Here is a 19,166-nt window from a genome sequence, read left to right as displayed (position 1 = left end):
TGTATCGATGAACTCCTTTGTTGGTCTGTGTTTATTTGGGTTGAGTAAATCAACATTAAAGTCCCCACAGATAAATAAGGCCTTCTGAGTTGAAGCTGTGTATGTTTCCTCAAACCATTCCTTAAAGATTTCTAAGTTAGAACCTGGAGTTCCCTGTCAAGGGAACTTCGAACTGCATCCTCTGAAGGGACACTATGTCGTGACCCGTGTCTGAAGCATACTTTGAAAAAACGCCAATGTGTTGGCCGGCTATAAATATGCGCCCGTAGGACCCGTCACTTATCTTATTCGTCTTCATTGACTGTTTTGTTTGAAGCGTGCATCTGAGAAACGACCAGAACGGTAAGAGCGATCCAGTGTTAATTTTGACACGAAATTTTAATTTAGTTTTAGTCTTAGTCTTTTGACTATAATTCTTTTTAGTTTTAGTCAAGTTTTAGTCATCTGATTTGTTTTAATTTTAGTCTTATTTTAGTCGACTAAAATTGCTTGGTATTTTAGTCGACTAAAATTGCTTGGTATTTTAGTCGACTAAAATAAGACTAAAATCAATAACAGATTTACTAGACAATATTTTACAGCTGGTATAGGAAACAAACTTTACCAAAATATATAAAACACAAATTCAACTTTATTTCAACACAACTGTGTCTTTATTTCGATTCAAAAGCTTTTATGCAGCAACAAACACTGTCATGATAATGTAAACAATAACTAGCTGCCAATTGACCATCAATAAAAGAAAAATAAAGTTAGGTCCAGGACCTTAAAGTTTACAGCTGAGCTGAACAATAAGTGCATACATTTAAAGTAAATATTTATGATATTGTCAACAAGTAGAACATTATAAAATATACTAAACATTAGTATTAATCAAATGTATTTATCATGATATTACGTATTAGTATTGTGCTCGCATCTAATTTGAAGAAGGGGCTATTTTACAGTACTTTTCAGTTCGTAATATTTAATGCTACAACATCTACGCACTGCACTATTCCAATTTTGCTTAGCTCAATAAACAAAAGAACATCGTTGTGAAATTACATTTGAGAAAATGTCCGGGTGGCTCGTCTGTAAATGTCTTTTCAAATTGGTTGTGTTCTTGCCACGAATGAGCGCTCTGCGTGCTTTACACTTTGTTTTGTTTTGTTCGTCGTCAAACGTGAAGTGAGCTGTGGACATTTTGTCGCTCTTTTAGACAGTAGGGACTTTAAGCAACAGCTGCGAATGGAACGGCTACAGCGACCGGAAGTTTGCCGTCACACCGCTGTAGCCAAGAACGTAAAAGTCACTAAGCAACGGTAAAACAGAACAGCGCAACGCAGCATTAATTCATTTATTGAGATCCAAAAAAATATATAATTTAAAAAAGCAAGAGAAGGATTGCTTTTGGCGTTAAATGACAATCTTTTGTCAGATGAGGAGTTTTTAATATTGTATGATGTAAATAAGTCTAAAAACATAACATTTATTTACCTAACTTCTCACGTTGTAGCGACTCTGGCAAATCAGCTGTTCTCCCGTAGTAGACCGTTAAATTAGAACGTCACAAAGTAGCAGTTAAATTCGCGCAGGCGCAATACAACGCCAGAATGGCGTTGCCGTTCCACCAGAGGCTGTTGCTTAAAGTCCCTATCACCTCTTCGAATGCCGACTTCCCGGGAGCTCATAAAAACTGAAAACCTTCGCTTCACGTCTCAATAAGTCAGGCTCTGATTGGTTCTCTTCTCTCATGCAGTCTGTTCTGTTTTGCCGGTTCTTTTGCTCATTCCTTGCATCTCTCCCGTCTGCTGATTTGATTTTCGTCACAGTCTATTTTCGTCTCGTCCTTTATTCGTTGACGATAATGTCAATCAATTTAGTCATAGTTTTAGTCTCCATCAGTGCCTTCTATTTTAGTTTTCGTTTCGTTTTCGTCAGCAAAAATATATTCGTGACGAAAATAATGACGAAAATATTTAGTCAACGAAATTAACACTGGAGCGATCTATTATCGTTATCATGGCATCCACTAGCAAGGCGTTTAAACAGTGTGTGCATCCATGTCAGCTTTATTTGACACCTGATGACACACACACAGTCTTTGCGTCTCTTGTTTGGGCGAAGTGCACGCGCGCGATGTCCTTGCGGGGGGCAATCTGCGTGCACTGCAAGCGTTTTTCTGTGAAAAAGCTCCGCTCTCGTTTGTCATCTGGATCTCGCGGCTCAGGACCCGCCGTAGCCGAGGCACGGAGGAGAATGAGCTCGTGGGGATCACAGGTGGGTCTCGCTGAGGAGTGTAGAGAGGGACTTTTCCTCTCACACTCTCAGGCGGTAAACGAGTGCGAACTTAGTGAGGAAGATGCGTTGTCATTAACCCTTTCTGACACTGAAGTTAGTGCTCTGCTGGGTTCTACCCAGAAAGAGCAGGAGATATTTGAGAGTGGAGAAGAAGCTGAGGCTGAGCCGCTCATTTCTCCTGCTCTGCGTATGGGGAGCTGTTAGAGGTTATGGGTCGCGCCGCGGCAATAAAAATAAATAAACTTGCCATGGAAGTGTGCCAGAAAGGTAACGTCGAGAGGTAGCCTCGATGAGCGTTATTTTTCTGACCATAGCCCGCCAACCCAGGTGAGCCTCCCATTCTTGCCTGACTTACATGCAGAAGTCGAAAAGGAATGGAAGAGGCCGTTTTTCTCTCGCATCCATCGGTTTCAGCATACGAGTTATGCTGATATCGATGGCATGCACGAGAACGGCTATGAGAGGTACAGATGTATCCTCTCTTATCCTCTCTAAAATCTCCCTCTTTGCCATCTAAGCCCTTCTAGGATACATTCCGCTTAAATGGTAAATAATACGCAGCAGCAGAGCCCGAACAACAAAGGGGTCCTGGCCCATCTCGATCTGAGGATCGAAGACGGGCGCAGAAGGCTAGTGTCGCGGCTCATGCTCCTCCCCCGCCTGAGGGCAGGGGCAAGAGGAATCGCGGGTCACAAAGAGGTAAGCAGGGTCTGAGGGATGTGATTCAGACAGGGCAGCGTTCTCGTCCGGATCGGAGTGATACCTAGGAGTTCGTCACTTCCTTTTGGATGTTTTTAACTTCTGTTTTATTTCTCCCCTGCCTAATTCCCCTGTAGCCACCAGCGCTCCACCTGATCGGGGTTAGGTGGAAAGTTTTTCACATAACAGTCTCCTATCCTGGACCTGTTATGTTTTTGGTTGGTCCTATTTTCATAGTGACCACCTTACTGATGGTCCGGACCAAAAGGGGGCGCCCCGTAAAGCGGGACTCCAGTACAGGAGGGTCGGTGAGTATGTAACCCTTTCTGCTTGTGGGTGTTATGTTGCTGGTGGTTATGTCTACTAACAGACTCTGTGAGTTTCCTTTACAGTGCTCAGTTCCAGCCTTGTGCTCTGGCCACGATCACAGGCTTTCGGCAGGCGGCCGTGCTGCGTGGGTTCGCCCCCCCCAGGGTGCGACACCCTCTGCGGAGCGAGTTCCGCGTGCGGGAAGAAAGCGCTCTGCGGTTGCTCGTCCCACACCCCTCCCGAGGAGCCTGGCTGATCTTCAGGACTGGCACAGCACTGCAGGGAATTTCATGGATTTCTGGCCAGGTCACCCTGAGGGTCTGCCTGGCCGCTTGGCGCATCTGGGGAGGTGGTAGTTATGGAGTCCTTCTGTATGTACTGCCTCAGGTGATGCTCCCCTCGCTTATGGGTTGGAGCTCACCTCTCCCGTGCGATCCAGCGCCTCTGCGATGCTTAGGAACCCTTCTGTATACACGCTAAGCCTGTGTACTGTCTCAAAACCACATGGTGGTCAGTGTGCACGTGAACACTTTGCGCACTGTCTCAAATCCACTTAAGTGGTAAGTGTGCATGCAAGGCTCTGCGCACTTTCTAAAATCCTGTACGGTAAGGGTTACACGCTCCGCTTCGTTCCCTTTCTTAAGATGATTAGCCCCGAGGTTCATTGGGCTTCATTCAACCAGTGTGTATTTGTTATACACCTCAAGCACCGCCCCTCAACATGGGGGGCTGTGTGGGCAATTCTCGCGGTAGTTTAGCAGCGCTCCCCTTTTCAAAAAGGGTTGCCTATGAGCATGCTGCTCAGAGCTCGGAGTCCTCCTCTCATGGGAGACTGAATTCTCGTTTTTTTTTCATCAGAGCGCTCCAGTACTACATACTGTTTTGAGACGCACTGTGAGAGCAGACATCCTGCTGAGGCAGGGGCTGAGGCTCGGGGAATGGCACCTTCACACCAAGGTGTTTAAGGAGAGTTAGAGAGGTTGGCCAGACCTGGGTGGATCGGTTTTGCGGCTCAAGAGAGCGTCGCACTATCCCCTCTGGCTTCCTCTGACTCATCCAGCTCCATTGGGGCTGGACGCCATGGTACAGGCGTGGCCGAGGCTTCATCTGTACATTCCGTCCTCCAATTGCTCTGCTCCCAGGCCATTCCATCCACGAGCTGCTCTATCAGAGTGCCACGAGAGCCCCTCCTTTGTGACAGGCAAGACTTGGTAATAAACAGTGCTAAGTTCTTAGCCGTATCCCTTTAAAGGAATCTTTCGTGATTCCAAGCCTTCAGCTCTACCGTCGAACCGTCCCAGGGGAGACTCCCGGTGAAATGGTAGAGTTGGTACTTAGTGTTTGCCATGATTCTGGTCTGCACTCCCCTCAGCATGACGGCGTGGGTATACTGTTCCCCATAGTGTCCCTTCAGAGGACGCAGTTCGAAGTTCCCTTGACAGGGAACGTCTCAGGTTACGAATGTAACCATGGTTCACTGAGAGGGAACGAGACACTGCGTCCTCTAGCTCCATGCCTTGCTTCGGACACAAGCTTCACGAAGAAGATAAGTGACGGGTCCTACGGGCGTGTATTTATAGTCTCAGACACGGGTCACGACGAGGTGTTCCCCATAGTGTCCCTTCAGAGGACGCAGTGTCTCGTTCCCTCTCAGGAAACCATGGTTACATTCGAAACCTAAGACGTTCTATAGATGCAGCTAAAAATTACATTCTTTTTATTTTCCATAAAAATTTCCATTGTTATACATTCAAATATATCATTCATCCCTTGTCATGCTTTCCAACACTTTATACTGCAGGTATTTATTTACATAAAAAGCTACACCTCCACCAGTCTTCCCCTCCCTGTTTATATAGTTGAATTCATAACCATCCAGTTCAAAGTCCGCTCCCTTCTCAGTGCTGATCCGTGTCTCAGAGATGGCAATAATACTGAATGGTTGTTAGAACTGGTTTAAATAATGCTTGATTTTATTAAAGTTTGCATATAAACTTCTGCTATTGAAATGTATAATAGAAAGTTTATTTTCTGTTTTAATAATCCTGTTGTACTGATCCTCAGAGTAGCAGCAATTATCAATGACATCAGAGTAGAAGTTATTATCCGGGTCAACATCGATCTCCATATCCTGACATTTGTACTCAGTGTAATTAAATGTTTTCAGTTCTATTTTATCATAGTTCACAGTCATAGTAGGTGCAATACTACTATTTTTGAATATTTCATAAATAAAAAAATCAATGTAATACAAACATTTTCGAGAAATAAGTAATTTGTACATTTACATAATTGGTAAGATAAAAATACATTCTGTAGCTGTGTATACACACCATGAGTTCAACTTTCATTTCGTGAACAGTAGGGAATATTAGTGTATTGTTGAAATCAATTCAACAAATGCATCAGTAGAGAAAGTTTGTTAATACACTTTTGAGTGATTTTGAGAATGGAACATTGATGAATCATGATAAAATTCAAACTGGCTCTAAACATTCATGTTCAGAATTATTCAACCTCCTTTGTCTTTTATTCTTTAAAATCACCAATAAATGCTGTCTGTAAGTGATTAGAAGCTTCTGTCACCTCTCTACTACAGTCTTGACCCATTCCTCACATGAAAAAGATTCCAGATCACTGATAATCTTTGGTTTTCACATTGCCACTGCTTTCTTCAAATTCAACCAGATATTTGCAATGAGAATAAAGCCTGGAGACTAAACAGGTCACTCAAGTACATTCTATGACTGATCTCTGAACCAAGCAGTAGTAGATTTGGATGTGTACTTTGGGATGACTGTCCTGCAGGAAAGTCCATTGATCATCAGCTTCAGTCTTTGCAACAAAGGCATCACAATTCTTGTCAAAATGGCCTGACACTTTAAAGAATCCATGATTTCCTTCATACAGTCGTGATTTCCACTTCCTTCTACAGTAAAGAAACCCCATAACAGGACTGATCCACCACAAAGTTTGATGATGGAGATGGTGTTCTTCTACTTATGAGCTTTGCCTGTTTTGCAGCAGACATACCACTGATCCATGGGTCCAAAAAGTTGCAGTTTGGTCACATCACCCCATAAAACATTCCTCCAGAGCTCCACAGGTCTACACAAATAAATGCTATCAAGTTCAAGTCTGCCTTTTGTTCTTCTTGATCAAGAGTGGTATTCTGCAAGATGTCTCAACATGAAGGCCATACTTGTCTAGTGTTCTTCTTACACGCTGCATTGAAATGGTTTTCATCCTTTCATCGGGTCATCTTGCAAGTCTTTGGCTGTACATTGCAGGTTTTTTCTCAGTTGCTCTGATTAAACATTTTATGATATTGTGCTTTTTCTTCCACACCCTCAAAGGTTTTCTGGTAAAACACACTTTAAACTTAGGGAATAAGGCTGAGAGCTGTGTTTCTAGGAACTTTCAATGTCTTGGAAATCTTCATATAGCCTTAGTTTTTCTAAAGTAATACAACATTTATTCTCTTTAGCTTTTTTGCGAGATCTCTGTTGACATTTTTGCTACTCAACTTCAACACATGCATGGGCTAACTGTATGCGTAACATTTCAAGCTAATACTGTTTTTAATAGAGTTTCTAAAGCCTTAATTGTGTTTTGAGACTGTTTCATTCCCCACCATGCAAATAAGTGATTTTAAAAAAGCATTGTTGAATAGGGGTTGAATATTTATGACATAGTATTATTAAAAAATCTTATAACTCAAAAATATTACATAATATATTGTCAATATCACTTTTAATATGCCAGTGAACTGTTATAGATGCAATTTTTATTTTATCCTGGATCTTCAGAAAGGCTTGTATTTGTAAAGTACTGCAGTCTCTGAGGGGTTGAGTAATTTTGATTGCAACTGTAACTGTACAATCAAACGTAATGTAATTATGGCAGGTTTGCATTAATTAAAAGATAGCTGTTTGCATTAATTTGTGTTTTTATCAATGTTTATTTTTTTGTGAAAGATCTGCAGCATAAATCATTATTTGACTATGACCAGCTCATGTATATTGTTATTATTTTGCATTAATTATCAGATAAAACAAATATTCAAATTAGTCATGTATTAGTTTACTTTGTAAAATAATAAAATACGTTGTGAAAATAATGATGAAACAGACTGATGTATGTGCACAATTGAGAAATGGATACTTATAAGGATAAATTGCAGCCCACGTCTCACGAGGTAAATATTTAATTAAAAAAATAAATGTAATACAAACATTTTCGAGAAATAAATAATTTGTACATTTACATAATTGGTAAGATAAAAATTACATTCTGTAGCTGTGTATACACACCATGAGTTCAACTTTCATTTCGTGAACAGTAGGGAACATCTGCTTTTCAGTGTATTTAATTCATTTACCAGACCCAAACAGGCTCAGTTAACATTTATAGAATAGTAATAATAGTGTATATCATAGTTGCATTTGAAGTGATATTATAAATCCTGTAAAGATATAGAAGGTAATATTTGGATTTCTCCAGTTCTCTGCACTGACGTTTAGCGCAAACGGAAGTATCTTTGCACACACTGGCAAGACCGGAAATCCAAGATGGCGGAGACATGCAACTAGCCCATTGAGAACCGCTGCGTCATTGCAATTTGTCGCGCTTGTCATGTTTGACCATTTGTTTGTTGGAAGTAGCAACAGTAATTAAGGGGGGCAGGGCTCGGTGAAAGGCTAATTGTTATATCAGGGATGCAAAAACAGCGCGCTTTTCAGTGCCTCCCGCCTAGTGTTTCTTTTACTCTCTATGGTATCTGCAATGGCATCAAATTCTCATCAAATTCTGCTTAAAAAAAAATCCCTGTCAATACAGAACGAAATATGCTGTAGCCTATTTTGCCCTCAGTACTGCCTATAGTAGGCTATATATTTATGTTTAACATCCAAATGTGGAAGGGTTTGTCTGTCGGCGCAAAGAGCCACGCAGTCGCAGACAGCACGTGAAGTTCATGAACACCGAATTCCCTTGTCTTTTTCTATTTGTGTTCAAACAAAAAAAAAATTACGATGTGCTCGAAAAAAAAAGTCAAAGTGCCGTCTCAACAAGTCTCCCCATAAACTGCAGTCAAAGAAAGAAAATGGATGTGTGTCATTACCAGTATTAGATGCATTCGTCTTAAAGGGACAGCAACCCAATATACCTGCAGCTGTTTGTGTCACCAAAGTTAATCAAACAACAAAAGAGAAAGAGAAAAAAAAAAAAAAAACTTTTGTTGCTTTGTTGGTGGCAATGTAAGTATCTAGATATTTGCAGTGGGGCGAGGGCTTTGATTACCTCTCTCTTTTTTGACCATACATGTGTTTGCATCCTTGAGATATATTGGTCAACACTTATTATTCACAGGTGTCTTTGTTAAAATTATTTTAATATAGCCAAAAGTTTTACCATAATAATAGTAATTAAAAAATATATTTTTGCACTTTAGAATACAGTTAAAAAAGCAAGCTCACAGCAGCTCAGTGCAGCCAAGCACAGGCCAGCTCAGGGCAGTACAGCCAAGCACAGCCTTACCCAGCCACGTACGCCCCAGCTCAGCCCAGCCCAGTTTTAACAATGGTCAGATCAGTATCCTTGGTTATTCGTGAAAGATAACAAATTAGGATGCACAGCCTGCAAGAAGACAAAGCGGCTATTTACAACACAGAAGGGTGTTCAGATGGCAGAGGAATGGATTAGTTGTGGGAGGATCTAATATTCAGGCCATGCACAAAAAAATCTATAAACATAGAGACAGTTTAGCCCATCAAAAGGCTTTAGGTATGGAGAAACAGAGAGAGAAAGAAGTCCTTTCAAACATGGCTGCAACAGTTACTGCTTCTCTATTTGAAGAAACTTGTTGTGTCTATGTACTTGTCAGGAGATGGCGCTGTAGTTCACATGTTGATACCTATAATAGGTGTGGAGTAAGAATGGAAGTTGTTGCACCTGCTGCCCCAATACAATGGCTGGCACTGTTGTATTGCTTATGGGTTTAAATAAACCTTGAAGAAGTGAAAAACTGTCTTGTCTTCATGATTACTTGGACTTGGATTTAACAAATTGGCAACGAGGATTTTGCTGTTATGAAAAATGTCTGCTGTTGCTTCTTTTCCCATGCCATTCTTACCATGTCCGGGTGAGACGTCTATTCCTTTTGGTGTCTGGTTAAAGATGTTTGAGAATTACTTACTTGTCATAAATGCATCAGGAGATGACTGGCCAGTTGCAAGAAAGCGAACGTTGTTTTTTCATTGCTTGGGGACAGAAGGGCAGAGATTATTCTATACTTTACCAAACCAAGGAGAAACAATGGAGAATGCTATTGAGACTTTGAAACTACACTTTGTTCCCCGACGTAATGTTGTGGCTGAGCGTCATGCATTCAGAAAACGAATTCAAGCACCAGGTGAAACAATCATGCAGTATGTTGCTTCTTTTCGGGACTTAGCCACCACATGTGAGTTTGCATCTAATAATGATGAAATGTTGCGAGATCAATTAGTGGAGAATGTAAACAGTCATCGTATTCGAGAACGTCTGTTATTAGAGACTGATTTGACTCTTGACAAGGCTATTACTATTGCTACACAAATGGAGGCTGCTGGTGAACAAGCTAAACTTTTTTCAAATCAAACTTTAGTACCTGTGCAAGCAATACAAGCAACGAGTGTGCCTGCTGTTGATCGTTACAAAAGACAATCACCTTTGAAATCTTTGCCTGTGCCTTCAAAGTCTTCTGCTACTTCCTTGGCTCGTGCATTTTATCGATGTGGATCTACAAAACATCTTGCAAATGATTTCAGATGTCCTACAATTTCTGTAAAGTGCAATAATTTTCAAAAGCTGGGACATTTTTCAAGAGTGTGTCATTCACAGCAAACACATTCTGTACATGAGATTGAACTGCCTGAGCTTCAGATTCTTTACATGCATGATTCAGTATCTAATAAGATAAAGTGTACTACTACTATCATGACTGCATCAGCCTCTGTACCTGTGGAGTTGATTGTGGATTCTGGATCTTCTGTTTCCATTCTGCCTAAATCTGTGTATGAAAAACACTTTAAACAAGGCTCTTTGCTGCCTCCTGCTGTTAAATTGGTGACATATTCACAAGATCCAATAACAGGGCTTGGTTGTCTACCTGTTAATGTTACTAGAGATAATATGATCTGTAATACTCCAATCTTTATAGTTGAATGTGGCACTGCTCTTCTTGGAATGGATTTAATTAATGGATTGCATCTCAAGTTTTGAATGTTCTTCCATACTTCCAGGACCGACTCAGTCTTCAGCCTCTGTAATGCGACTTTCTGCTTCTGTGCCTGTTATTAAGCTAGGATGTGCAAAAGGATTTGTGCATAAGGTAAAAACTTCTTCAGTAGTGAAACCTGTACATCAGAAACTTAGACGGTTGCCATTATCTGTTCGAAATGCTGTCAGTGATGAACTTCAACGCCTTCTGGACTTGGGTGTTATTGAGCGAGTGGATGCAACACCGTGGATTTCTCCAATTGTAGTTGTTCAAAAGAAGACCGGTGGTATTCGCATGTGTGTAGACCTGCGAGAACCAAATAAAGCTGTTGTTGCGCCCCATATTGATGAGATGATGTATATGCTGCGTGGAGCAACTGTCTTTTCAACAATTGATTTAGAGAATGCTTATTTCCAGCTTTTGTTACATGAAGAAAGTTGTGATTTGACTGCATTCATCACCCATGAAGGACTATTTAGATTCTGTCAAGTACCTTATGGTCTTGCTTCAGCTCCATCTGCATTTCAGAAAATGCTAGCAACTGTACTACAAGGATTGCCAAATGTGGCCAATTATCTGGATGATGTCATTGTCTGGGGACACACAAAAAGTGACCATGATCAAATGCAACGGATGCATCAGACTATGGACTTGGTGTTGTATTTTCTCAAATTCATGAAAACAACACAGAGCACATTGTTGCATTTGCTTCAAGAACATTGTCTATTGTCATTGTCGGAACGCAAATATTCAACGATTGAAAAGGATGCTTTAGCAAGTGTCTGGGCTTTTGAAAAATGGAGAACTTACCTCTGGGGTCGAAAATGTATTCTACATACGGATCATCAGGCCTTGACAGTGCTCCTCTCCTCTAAAGGCACAGAACGCGCTGGAATGAGGATCGCACGTTGGGCAGAGCGACTCTTGTGTTTTAACTATGAGGTGAATTATTATCCTGGCTCTCAAAACCAGGTTGCTGATTATCTTTCATGCCTACCCTTGCCTGCTTCTGATGAGGATTTTTCTGATACTGAGCCGGAGTTTGTTGCATTTTTGTCTTCTGAGATGTCTGCTGTGTCTCCAGCTGAATTTGCTCTTGCTTCTGCATCATGCTCAGAAATGACTGCATTACGTGCTCATATTGTTCGTGGATGGCCCTCTTCATCAGCTGCTGTGCGAGTTGTTCTACGTCCATATTTTCAAATACGTCATGAACTTGCTGTGCAAAAGGACTGTGTTTAGAGGGTCACGTCTTGTGGTTCCTGCACTGTTAATTATTTGACTGTAAATTTACAATAAATTGCAGGTTAATAATTGCATGACTTTCACAGTAAGTTACTGTAACATTTTTACAGTAAATTATTGTGAAATGACAGCTGTATACTGTGACTTCACAGTAATTCTGACATCGCATTACTGTGATTTAGCGGTAAGCTGCTGTAGAATTAATGTATTTAACTGTGAAATTACAGTTGGTGTCTATGTATTACTGTAATTTAACAGTAAGCAGCTGTAGAATTCATGTATTTAACTGTGAAATTAGTGTCTATTATTGTAATTTAGCAGCAAGTAGATGTAGAATTAATGTATTTAACTGTGAAATTAGTCTATCTATTACTGTAATTTAGCAGTAAGCAGCTGTAGAATTACTGTACATAACTGTGAATGTCTATCTATTACTGTGATTTAGCATAAATGATGGACCAAACAAAACTGATAAAAACAGTGACATAACTTTTATTTTTTAGAAGTAAAATACAATTTAATTACATGAATAAAACACTGGGCAACAGGGATTGACACTGGGTAACAGGAATGTGTGTCAAAAGAGAAAGAAGGAGACAGAGAAGAGAGAGTGAGGGAGAGAGATGTAAGAAAAGACAAAAAGGTGGGAATAGAGAGGGTCGCAGGTGTCTCTCTCCTTCCCTCGCAGCTGGCACCTGCATAGTGTGGGTTCTATCCACTATATACAAAAGATAAGAAAGACAAAAAGTTTAAGTTACTCTGTGGTGGACTGACTCCCTGTAAGTATGGTGCTCGCATTGTAACACTAATCCTAAAATGTCTACAATTTAAGTAATTTCAACTATTAAAAAAAATGTGAATAGTACTCTCAATTAATATGTCTCAATCAATACGTGAGTAACAGGACTGAAAGTAACATGATTGAGGTTAAAAGGTTAGTTCACCCAAAAATGAAAATTCTGTCAATAATTACAGAGCACAAATTAAGATATTTTTGATGAAATCTGAGAGCTGGATCACTCCTCCATCGGCTTCTAAGGGTTTGAAACTTGCTGGCCCAGAAAAATGTATTAAAGACATCTTTAATATAGTCCAAGTGACTCCAGTAGCTCAATCTTAAGTTTATAAAGCGACGAGAATACTTTGTGCGTAAAAAAAAAACAAAAAACAACTTTATTCCACAATTCATTTCCTTCTCTGTGGGCCTTGAGTTTTTTCATGTAGTAAAACAGCGTAGCGCTTCTGTGTTATACGTCACACGTAGGCTCACTATTGGCCGACGCTGGTAATGTGTGTGATGCATGTGACGTATAACACAGAAGCGCTACGCTGTTATACTACATGAATTCACCCGAGGCCCAGAGAGAAGGAAATGAATAGTGGAATAAAGTCATTATTTTTGGGGGGGTTTTGCGCACAAAAAGTATTCTCGTTGCTTGGTAAACGTAAGATTGAGCCACTGTAGTCACTTGGACTATATTAATGATGTTTTTAATACATTTTCTGGGCCAGCAAGTTTCAATCCCTTAGAAGCCTATGGAGGAGTGAGACAGCTCTCAGATTTAATCAAAAATATTTTAATTTGTGTTCCGAAGATGAGAGAAGGTCTTACGGGGTTGGAACAACATGAGGGTGAGTAATTACTGACAGAATTTTCATTTTTGGGTGAACTAACCCTTTAAGCAAAAATTGCATGCTAAATTGCATAGTAATTCAACACAGTAGCAAGTAATGTAAATTTACACTTAAACCTATTGTAAAGTACTGTAAATTTGACGTTTTTTAGACGTCAAGGCATGTTAAAATCAAATAAACGTAAAAACAATTAATTTTACACATTTATTTTGCAGTCTGTCTAAACTCTACATGGAATCAGGAGACACTATAGAAACACATTAAAGGGATAGTTCACCCCAAAAATCTTTGGAACACAAATTAAGATATTTTAAGAAATCCGAGAGCTTTCTGTATCCTCCATGGACAGCAATTATTTTACTTTCAAGGCCCGGAAAGATTGTTAAAATAGTCCATATGTATACAGTGGTTAAACCTTAATGTTATGAAGCGACGAGAATACTTTTACTGCGCAGAAACAAAACAAAACAAAATAGAATACCGACTTTATTCAACAATTTTCCTTTCTGTGCCAGTATCCGATGCTGTTCACGTGATGTGTTCTCGATCATGCATGTGATTGCATTGGGCACAAAAAGTATTCTCGTCGCATCATAACATTGAGGTTGAACCACTGTAGTCACATGGACTATTTTAACGATGGTTTTACTACCTTTCTCGGACTTGAAAATGGTTATAACATAGTAGTCTATAGGTGGGATCAGAAAGCTCTCATATTGCTTAAAATTTTCTTAATTTGTGTAGAACAAAATTCTTGTGTTTGGAACATCGTGAGGGGATGTAATTAATGACAGATTTTTCAATTTTGGGTGAACTAACCCTTTAATAGCTTCAGTAAACTTCTTACTGCATAACTACATCTAGCTTAAAGGAACACGCCGACTTTTTGGGACTTTAGCTTATTCACCGTATCCCCCAGAGTTAGATAAGTCCATACATACCCTTCTCATCTCCTTGAGTGCCTCTATTTGACGCACCCACCGCTAGCCTAGCTTAGCACAAAGACTGGAGGTAAACAGCTCCAGCTAGCATACTGCTCTCAATAAGTGACAAAATAACGCCAACATTTTCCTATTTACATGTTGTGATTTGTATAGTCACAGTGTGTACAAATAACAAGGTCATATGAGACACAACCATCTTCTAACTGTATACATACTGGGAACTATATTCTCAGAAGGCGAAGCACTGCTACTTCTTTGGAGTGATTTACTCCAATTCTGAGCAAACTCTCTGCTCCTCACCACAGGGCTTCTCAGGTGCTGTGAGAAAATCACTCCCCAAGTAGCAGTGCTTCGCCTTCTGAGAATATAGTTCCCAGTATGTATACGGTTAGAAGATGGTTAGAGTCACTGTGACTATACAAATCACAACATGTAAATAGGAAAATGTTGGCGTTATTTTGTCACTTATTGGGAGCAGTATGCTAGCTGGAGCCGTTTACCTCCAGTCTTTGTGCTAAGCTAGGCTAGCGGTGGGTGCCTCAGACAGACTTACGGCAAGCACTGAGATGAGAAGGGTATGTATAGACTTATCTAACTCTGGGGGATACGGGGAATAAGATAAAGTCACAAAAAGTCAGCGTGTTCCTTTAACACAGATACTGTGTTTCATTAGTCCGTTCTTAAATCGGAACACAGCTTACATTAGATTGACATCCATTCGAAGTCAATGAGCTTCCTGATAAGAGTGCAGACTTGCTGGTTCATGTGACCTCTCTGCCTCTTAGATTTTGTGCCCGTCTCTGGGTTGATGCCCAAGAAGCACCTACAAACAAAAAGACAGAAGAAACCTGTTAGTTTAATTCGTGTGATGAAAAAGGTGTCAGTTCCCAGTCACCACCTTCAGTGGGTCACTGCTTTTGCAGTACAGAGTCAAACTAAAGTTAGCTCAGTTTAAACAAAGGTGTAATTCAGGTGTAAGTACTGTAATTCAGAAAAAAAAAAATGCATGGAACTGAACTGAAAAACATTTCCATCACAAACACAGTCAAGAATAGACCTTCACCAAAGTAGAGGTGTGTGATTTACCTAGGCAAAGAATTCGCACACAACAATTTACATAATTTACATGTTCCGTTTGCAGAGGATGGAGTAAGAGCCTGTTGCCTGTCCATCTCCCTATGGCTGTTTCTACTTGTACTCTTCCTCCTAGAATTATTACCCGTTCACAGATGATGTGATAAACATTTCATTTCTTATATCTTTTTCACAATAAAGCACCCAGTTTTCTAGTTGTTTCTGACTTTTTTAAGCTTTGTCTCTGGTCTAATCTGGTCTGGTCTCCAGCACAGACACACAAATTAAGGCCCCGTCCACACTACTGCGTTTTCGTTTAGAAACGGAGAATTAAAACGAATATCTCCGTCCACACCAGCGTTTTAGCTGCGTATAATGCTGTGTTCACACCAAACGCGAATAGAGCGTCTGGCGCGAATGATTTCAATGTTAAGTCAATGCAAAGGCGCGTTTACGCGCGTCTGGAGGTCTCGCGGCGCGAATGAGGCGTTAAACGCGGCGCGGAAGACGCGAATTGACGGGCGAATAGAGCGCTTCGCGCGAAACGCGCGTTAAGCGCAAATGGTGCTTTTTGTGCATTTAGCGTTTGACGCGAAATCGCGTCTGCCGCCCGAGTTGAAAAATTTGAACTTTGGCGTCAATTCGCGCCGCGTTAACCAATCAGGAGCCTGCTAGGAGTCATTCATTCAACAGTATGTTCCTGCAGCCTCCGGTTGTGCAGGAATACCCTTCTCCACTCATTCAACAAGGAGGAACGACAGATGTTGTCAGTGAGCAGTCAACCGGAGCTATATGACAAAAGTTCATATTTCTATAGAGACAGGAATAAAAATGACATATATATATATATATATATATATATATATATATATATATATATACATATAACATATTAATAGATAAATTGAATATAGGCCAAAGATAAGAAACGTTTCATTTTACCCCAAACGAATTATATTTTATCTTGAACCACTAAAGACACATCAGAGCCAGCGGCAAATGTCAGAAGATCTAGCCGAGGTAAGGCTACTCTCGGCGGATACATGATGACGGAGCTCCCGCTGATGGCATGGAGCTCATCTCCGAGATCGGCGAAACACATTTTTTAAATAGACGCTGTCATTATAAATAAACCGCATATTTGAGTTTAAAACAACTACATTCTCGCCTGAAATACTTTTAAAACTACATTTCATGACACAATAACAGTAATATTTTGAAAATTATCCGAATAAAAATGGCGGTTGAAAATGCTGCGTGAACTCAGCTGGATGAAGCCCCCCATTCATTTTTCTGTTGACGAGAAAGACAACGGTTGCTCCGTTTCACACACACAGCAGGGAAGAAAATTATAAAGTTACTAATTTGAGATGAATTTAATCCACCTTTGCCCAAATCCACAAACACGATAATTTATCTAGTTGATAATAACTGTCATAATACCCACATTAAGGCCACATCTTACCTTATAACTTTATTTATCGTCGGTCAATGTAGAAAATGCTGTGGTAAAAGAGAGAACGCTGTTAGAGTAACTAAGATAAGCTTTAAGTAAAGCTAAAGTTAAATGTTCGACGGTGTATCTAATCAGACATCTCACAGTTAACTTAATACGGTATAATTAACACTACAACCAACGTCTTTTCATTCAAATTTGCGCGCTTAAACATCGATGCGAGTCTGCTCCAACTAAGTTACAAAAACATGACAACAGAACCTACAACTAACGCTAATTTGGTTCATACTTTTAAATTACATGCACTATCATATAAAAAACATCAAATTGATAAAGTTTGACATTTAAACACTTACCGCTGTCTGAATCCACCGAATGAGACCACGTAGATCAGAGAGCTCTGATGACGCTCTGATGACGCTGCCGCAGTTGCCACTCAAAAAAGACGGCATTCACAGTAGTTTCTTGTAAAAGCCCCGCGCCTGCATTATTTTCACAGTAAAAGTCTAAATACGGTATTATATTGTGAATTATCACAGTTAAAGCCTGTGAAGTGGTAATAATGTAATTAACTGTGAAATATTACAGTTATATCTTGTGAAATCCTGGAAAAATTTTACAGTGTGTTGCATTGCGACGTGTTTTGGTGAATCTTGCCCATGAAGGTCATCAAGGAATAGTGCGTACAAAACAGCGCATTCGTGAACTTTACTGGTGGCCTGGTATTGACCAGAAGTGGCATTCACTTCTTCAATCACAAGTAAAAATGTGATCAACTTCCTGACGTCAGTTTTCAGCAGATTTGGAAATCCTCATTACATTGTATCTGACAATGGATGTCAGTTCAAGTCAGTGGAGTTTGCTGCATTTCTGAAAGATCAAGACATTCAACACATACATATGTCAGTGTATCATCCAGTTGCCAATGGAGCTATTGAGCGATTCCATAGAGTACTGAAGAGTTGTTTTCAATCTTCTATTCTGTCTGGAAAGCCATGGAAATCAACAGTGACAGATTTTCTTCAAATTTACCGTGCTACTCCCCATACTGTTACTGGACGGCCTCCTTCTGAGTTACTCTGTGGTAGAAAATTGCGCACTCCTTCTCCCTCTTCCTATAACTGGTAAGGATCCTGCTATGAGTCAGAAAGTGTCATTGTCTCAAAAGAAGATGAAAACATACACAGACCTCAAACGAAGAGCCTGTACTCCTGAGTTCAAACCTGGAGACGGTGTGCGTATAAAAATTCCAGTTCATGTTCCAAAAGGACATCCTAGATTCTCATTGCCTTTGAAAATTGTGTATCAACTTGGTCCATGCACTTACCAGTTATCAGATGGAAAAAAAACTGGCATGCATCTCATCTTTCTCCAACTTGTGCACCTCTGGAAAATGTCATTGAGAGTGAATTGGTGTCCTTGCCCCTCCAGTCTGTTCCTTCCTCTATGGTGTTGCCTAAAAATGAACTTGTCAACCTAATCAAATTGTTTCTCCATCTGTTCCTGTAAGGTTTTCATCACGAGTGAAACACCTCCGGGTTGGTTGCATGATTATGTTACTTAGTACAAAAGAGACTGATTATCTTGTGCTAAATGAGAAATTAATTCTAGTTCTAATATGTCTGGTTACAGAATGTAGAATATATTGTTAAACTAACTGAATTGGGTGTAAATGTTGTATAGGTTTTGCATTGCACCAACTATGTAATTTGGGTGGAATTTTCAGTTTTGAGTAAAGGGGGAATGTTGTGTCAATGTACTTGTCAGGAGATTGGCGCTGTAGTACACATGTTGATACCTATAATAGGTGTGGAGTAAGAATGGAAGTTGTTGAACCTGCTGCCCCAATCATGTAAATGGCTGGCACTGTTGTATTGCTTGTGGGTTTGAATAAACCTTGAAGAAGTGAGAAACTGTCTTGTCTCCATGATTACTTGGACTTGGATTTAACACCAATGCTTTAAGAAATGCATATTTGGTTGTGAAGGAGAAGCTGGCATTTACACAGATCAGATCACGCATGCATTAACATGATAGAACATGTGGCTGTTAAGATGAAAAAAAAACTGTGATATCTAAAATAAAGAACAACAGGTCTCTCCTTAGTATTACAGAAGATGAAAGCAGTGCATATGGAATTAGTTCTCTGGTCATTTATAGAAGAGCAGATGTAACAGGTAGAGGGGATGTGGATAACATATTCCTTGACCTTGTTGCACTTGATGAGGGAACAACAGCAGAAAATGTATATAAGGCACTT

At 40.1% G+C, this 19,166-nt stretch overlaps 1 long non-coding RNA gene across 2 annotated transcripts; it reads right to left on the bottom strand.

Annotated features, from left to right (window-relative positions):
- Window positions 1-12,266: 12,266 nt before the first annotated feature.
- Window positions 12,267-17,527, bottom strand: LOC127935586 (uncharacterized). 2 transcript variants are annotated; one of them, XR_008148124.1, is made up of 4 exons: window positions 17,263-17,527; window positions 16,916-16,953; window positions 15,078-15,199; window positions 12,267-12,515 (listed from the first exon to the last, which is right to left on the bottom strand). It is a non-coding gene; the product is annotated as an uncharacterized LOC127935586 (long non-coding RNA). The 2 variants fall into 2 exon arrangements; XR_008148125.1 differs by lacking the exon at window positions 16,916-16,953.
- Between the last annotated feature and the right edge of the window lie 1,639 nt (window positions 17,528-19,166).

This window comes from Carassius gibelio, chromosome A19 (assembly GCF_023724105.1).
Source record: "Carassius gibelio isolate Cgi1373 ecotype wild population from Czech Republic chromosome A19, carGib1.2-hapl.c, whole genome shotgun sequence".
Classification (NCBI taxonomy): Eukaryota; Metazoa; Chordata; class Actinopteri; order Cypriniformes; family Cyprinidae; genus Carassius; species Carassius gibelio.
Note: the sequence above shows the minus strand (reverse complement) of the source record. Positions and strands in the feature narration are given on the sequence as shown.